Source organism: Camellia sinensis, chromosome 2, assembly GCF_055761805.1.
Source record: "Camellia sinensis isolate YWXY chromosome 2, ASM5576180v1, whole genome shotgun sequence".
Classification (NCBI taxonomy): domain Eukaryota; kingdom Viridiplantae; phylum Streptophyta; class Magnoliopsida; order Ericales; family Theaceae; genus Camellia; species Camellia sinensis.
Window position 1 is genome coordinate 54,670,536 of NC_138962.1, and position 6,788 is coordinate 54,677,323.

Below are 6,788 nucleotides of genomic sequence, written 5' to 3' on the forward strand. Positions count from 1 at the left end.
TAACAAAAAATATAAAAAAATTAAACATTAATGTTAAAAAAAAATGGCCAACATGTAAAAAAATAAATTAAAAATTTCTAGTCCGAAAGACTATTTTTCTAATACTAAGTCTTGGAGACCCATCTGAATCCCTTCCCCATCTCTCAAAACAAACATAATATTAATAAGTCTCACATCACTACTAATCTCAATCATCCCTCTAACTCTTCAAACAAATAGAGTGTTACATTTGGAGATGGTAGTGTGGTTTTCAACCTTGAAGATGACAAATGAGAATTGTAATATGCACCTAAAACTGGGAGAAAGTTCAATTTATTATTATTATTTTTTTTGGATAGAAAGTTGAATTTGAGATCTAACAAACTAACCACGTCTTCATGTAGCATCTTAATCTTAAGTTAAAATAGTCATAAAATAGATTAAAAATTAATAAAATAAAATGTCACATTCAAATCATAATCATTTTATTTTTTTTCTCACAAAAATTAAAAAAATAAAAATAAAAATAAAAACTCATTCCAAACAAAACATTTTAACCCAAACTAAAATAATAAAAAATTAATCCGACCTCAAACCAACCCTAATAATAATTTGAATTGGCCACTGAGCCTAGTGCTCAAGCAATTGATGCAATGCTCACTAGGTTGAGGGTTACCTTGACCTTTTCCCTCCCTCTCCAGTAAATAGTAGTAGGATATATATGGGAAGATCAGACTCAAAGAAAATTGAAAAGAAAAGTACTGTTTGATTTCAGTTTTTAAAATTTATTTTTTAAAAAATTTTATTTTTATTTTTTGTATTTTTGTATTTTATTGAATTTTTTTTAATATTTAAGGTAATTTTTTTAATTTTTAGACACACATAACATAAATATATTTAAAAAATATAATCTTTGTGAACAATTTTTTTAAAAAATCACTAAATATCAAAAATACAAAAAAAAATATGAAAATTCAATATATTGTTTTCTTATTTTTTTTGTATTTATTAATTTTTTAAAATATTTTTTCACAAATATCTTACTATTTAGATACATCTAAGCTATATCTAAGTAAGGTGCATCTAAAAAAATAAAAAATATTTAAAGTTTTAAAAATATTTACTAAAAAAAAACATGAAAAATAAATTAAAAAATCAATTTTAAAAAAATTAAATTTAAAAAACTAAAACCAAACACACTAAATCCATCTCAAATACTACTAGTTAAGATTGAGCAAAGACTTCTAAAAAGAAACTCTTTGCTGCTCTTAAGGCCTTGTTTTGGTGAATATGTTGATCTTAACTTCTGTTTTAGACTTCGTTCGGGGAGTGGATTGGTTTTTTTAACTTTTAGTCACAAAAGACAAAATAGGCTATTTTAGTCACAACAAACAAAACATTATATCCAACCCATAATCATTATACTCTTTTCTCACAAAAAAAGTCAAAAAAGTCAAAAAGCCCTTCCCAAACCAAGTTTTTAAGCCTAGGCTAAAATAGCAAAAAAGTCAAAAAGTCAACCCACTTCTCAAACAGAGGCTATTTTAATCTAGAACTAACTCGTTTGGGATAAGCTTATTGGCTTTTTAAACTTTTTATGAGAGAAATAATGTAATGATTATAGATTGGATGTTTTTGTCTTATTTAGCTAAAAAGTTAATTTTATCTTTTTATAACTAAAATAACCCCCACCCAACCCTTCCCTTCTTTTTACGTGTTTTAAAAAATTAAAACAAAACCAACCAATAATAATTTGATCTGGGAGTCGTTCCCACTTCTGTAATTAGAGATTTCACACTATATTCATTTGTTGATTTCGAGCGCTGCCCTTCTCCCCTCAATATGTACATGATGCATATCCTTGCTTACAATTAATAATAATAATGTTGGGGGCATAAAATAATGTTTACCTACCAAAATTTTCAACATGTTAGAGAGCAAGGATCCTCTCCCTGAATCCTCTCTTTAACTCCCTTTTTGCAGGGCTTTCAGGTTCACTTTTAGGCTCAATTTTAATAATTCGAATCGTTCATATTGTAAGATTTATTCAGTATATCATACTTGTAAAAAATCAAGCTGACCGGATATCAGAAAATATGTGTTCAGAAAAATCGAACTACAAACTATTTTTTAATAAATAGTTTTCCGAACACATACTTTCTGATATCCGATCAACTTGATTTTTTACAGGTATGATATACTAATTAAATTTTAAAATATAAACGATTCGAATTATCAAAATTGAGCCTAAAAATAGGCCCAAAGACCTTGCAAGAAGGAAGTCAAGGAGAGAATTCAAGGGTGGATCCCAATTCCATGTGAGAAACCTAACAATCAGGTCATAGTTGAATTTTGTGGCCCAAAATTTTGGATAAGAGCTGGACAATGAATGAGGAGTAGTTTGCAAGAAGAATTGCAATAGAAAAAGACATTCATTTACCCACGATTTATACATGAGCAATATATATATTATAAATTTTAGAGTCATCATATATAAATAATAAATTTGTATTTGTTTATTTCAATTCAAAGATCTATTAAAATAAGACTTGTTTTAATATTAAACATTTTAATATTTTACTAGTATGTTATTTTTTATTTACAAAAAATATTAAATATGTTTATATTTATTTTTGATGAAAATAAAAATAAGAGCATATAGTACGTATATCTGTTTTAAGATTGTGTAGAAAACAAGTGAAAGAATGACTAATAGGAAGTGATGGTTAAAAGTGATTATTGACAAAGGCATATTATGGCTAGATGTCGTAGTTGGTCATGCGGAGGTGGAGATTGGAGATTGTTGCCGACCGCCAGAGGTGATTGGATGTACCTAGCGGTGATTGTCAGTCGTCGAAGATGGTGGTCAGCCTCTAAAAATGGTAATTGAATGCGATTTTCGTCAAGAGGAAGTTGCCAAAGGTGGTGGCCGGAGGTCGCCATTGATGGTAGCCAGAAGTGTGGGTGGTCGTAGCTAGAAGTGTGGGTGGTCGATGGTGGCAATGAACAATGGCAAGAGGAGGTGGGGTTACGAGAAAGAGGGAAAAATAATTATTTTTTATTTTTTGTAAACAAGCAAGAAAAAATTTAAAAAATTATGATTATAAAATTTAATAAATTTTTTAAAATGAAAAAATACCAAATAAGATATTTTTTTACAATTTTTGAAAGTTTATAAATATAAATGTTATAAAATAGGCCCTATAACACTATTTTAATAAGTTTTTAATAAAAGATTTAAATTTATAAATAATTTTTTGATATTATTTTTTTTGGCAAAAATATATTAAGAAAAATACATTTCAATGAAATAATAGACAAAAAAATTCATTTTTATAGTAATACAAATATCCCGTTTTTGTATAGTGCAAGTCATTCTTGTGTTTGGTATAATTTTTTTTGTCCGTTAGATTTGTAAAAAAAAAAAAAATCACCTGTATTATAATTATTTTAAAACGATTCTACCTATTTATAAATTATAATTTTTGTATTTATTTCATGGGGGATGCACCAATAAATCCCAAATTAATAATTTATACACTGTTTAGTCCTAAAAGTTTTTTTATAGACTGAAAGGTCCCATTACAATGTTTCAAACATCAGATTAATGTTTCAAACATTAAATTTCAAACATCTAATGTTCATCAGATTTCAATAATGTTTGAAATTATAGGATGAATGTTTCAAACATTAGATTTCAAACATCTAATGTTCATCAGATTTCAATAAATTTTGAAATTATAGAATAAAACATCAGATTCATTTACATCATGAACATCATGATGATGTATAAATAGGACTAAATAGAGCATAAGAAAACTTTTAAGACTAAATGATTCAACTTTTCAGAAACTAGGATTTATGGGTAAATTTGCCTTATTTCATTTGGGATGTAAATTAGTTTTTTAATTTTTTAATTTTTTTTTTGACGATTTTAATTTGGGACTAAAAAGTCTCATTTAAGATATATTTTTTAAAATTTACTAATTTTTATGAAAAAAATAAAAATAAATATAATTTAAATATGACATATTATCATATTAGATAAAAAAAATCTATTTTATTCTTTTATAATTATTTTAGCACCAATCTATCTTCCCAAACGATGACATAAACCTATGTATTTTGTATGGCCATATAAAAGGGGTCTCTGCTGTGGAGGATTCACAGCAGTGACTGTTGTGACGTAAAACGCCACTGTTTTACTCTTTTTTTTTTTTTTTTTTTTAAATTAATGTGACGGTTCATTAATTCTTCATTAATTCTTTCACTATAACAAACAAAACAAATAAACTTAACAGGGACGGAGCCATCTTCTGGTCCCACGGTCCTGTAAAGTTGAAGGGGGTGAGTTTGTGTTAAAAAAAAATTATTTTATAAATAGAAAATATAATAAAATAAAAATAATTCATGGAACAAATCAATTTATGAAACCAAATTGTATTTTTTAAAAAAGATTAATTTTAAAATTAAAATCAAACAAACCAAATTGTATTTTTTTAAAAAGATTAATTTTAAAATTAAAATCAAACAAACCATACATATTTTGACTTTTTCAAAACTGACTTAAATGCATCAAAAGTGAAATTGAAAGGGAAAAAAATTGTATTTGAACAAATCAATTTATCAAACCATAAGCAAAAAAAAATGTAACTTAAAAAAAAAAAAAAAAAACAAAACAACTTAAGGCCAAAATATATTCAATTCACATCCAACATCTATATAAAAAAAATAAAACAAAATTCTGAGACATTTAAACTTCAAAATCTCCTACCATATATCCCAAAATCATGGGTCAGGGTTGTTACACAGGGAGCTTGAGTTGGCCTTTGAGCAGTTTATCCCAGAGGGTAGCGATCAACCCTCTACTTCTAGCCAAGTTGCAGTTGCCTCTATGAAGACAATATTTGCACTGAATTAGGAGATTTGCCTGGGGCCGAGTCTGAAGAGATGGGTGAAGAGTCACTTGCCCAATTCGCCAGACAAATGAATGCCGAAAAAATGGCAGCAAAGAGGAGAGCCAATATTGGAGGTGGTCTAAAAACTCCCCCTCCAGCAGTCGTTCCAAAAACTACACAGCTGATTGTAGATGTAGTTGTCGAAGTACCTAGTCAGCAACAAACGAAAACTTCAGGCTCTGATCAGATTGAGCAAAGAGGTGAAAAATGGCCCGCTGAAACCCTTGTTGAATTATCAAAAGAACCAATTGACAAATGGCAAAGGATGGAGGCATTTTCTCCGAACTCAACCGAGCCATTCATCATCCATCCCAAGATAAAGAGTTTGCCAGTTCTAGCCAACGAATTAGCCATCAAAGATCCTGCCATCGCATTAAGAGTTGTGTCGACGCTTTCATTTTCATCTGACAGGGCCACCTTTCGTGCCGAGCTAGACGTCATTTCCATTGCTTTGGCGACACAATCGGCAATATTGGTAAGTTGCTTTAGATTGTATACATCGTTCTTGTGCCGACTACTAACTTTGTTATATCATGTTTGGTAGGCGGCGGGGAGAATCGCAGAAATCGGCCATCAACACTATGATGCCATGGAGAGACTCGGCGTTTTGAAAGACGAACTTCCAAAGGAAAAACGCAAGGCCGAAACTTCTATGGCCAACTTTCTAATGGCGACACAGAAGATGGAAGCTGAATCCAAAAGAGCTTATGAAGAACAGATGAGAACGGATGTCGCACAGGAGAGGACGAAGCACGCCGATCTACTCTTTCGGTCCACCGAAGAAAGGGCAAACAGTATAGACGCGAATTGAAGTTGGCCAAGGAAGAAAACACCAAATTACAAGCCGAGTTGGAGAAATCGAAAGAAACGCAGGCACGTGCGGAGGTCGATACGACTAAAGCATATGAAGCCGAAAAAACGGCAACAAAAGAGCTATATACAGACGAGGCACTGAAGTTTGAGAACCGCGGATTCAAGCACGACTGGCTGAAGGCTCTGGTAGTTGCCAACGTAATGCTTGAGCAACTAATTCCTTATGAGCAGTTAGAGGGGGAGCCCCTGGAATCCGATCCAAAGGAGTTTGAAGATAATTAATTTAGCTTTGTTTGTACTTTGTTTTATTTTGTTCTCCTATAAGGATGCCGTTTTGATGTTGTTTTTGAAGCTTTCTTTGTACTTGTATGCTTTTTATTGTAGAAGTCGGTCAATTTCATTGATAAAGTGGCGTATGTTTGAAGTACAGTTTATGAATAAAAATTCCTGTTTTGATAACGAGTTGTTCGAATCTTAATGAATGTTTAAATGATGAATAAACAAGGCTACCCAGTATAAGCTAACCTTGGCAGCTAATTCGACCATGTTCAAATAATATAGGGAGTGCCTAATGCACTTAATGCCGAATATGTGCAAGACTAGCAGCTTTAATAGTTAAGTGAGGCAGTGGAGAAATTCGACGAATGAAGGAAGAGGCCGAATAGATTCACATATCTGCCCCTGTTTCAGTTGAACATGGGTTTCTACCACCATTGATGATGCACGTAGTGCTGAATAAATGGAAGATCAGTGAACGTTCAAGTGGGTCAGTGGAGAAATACAACGAATGAAGGAAGAGGCCGAATAGATTTACATATCTGCCTCTGCCCCAGTTGAACGAGTTTCCACAGCCGTTGATAACGCAAGTAATGCTGAATAAATCAGTGGTGTTGATAGCTAAGGGCAGCGGAGAAATTCGGCGAATGAAGGAAGAGACCAAATAGATTCATATATCTACCCTTGCCCCAGTTGAACATGGGTTGCCACTGCCATTAATGACGCACATAATGTCGAAGTAATGGCGAGGTGTGCATTTCA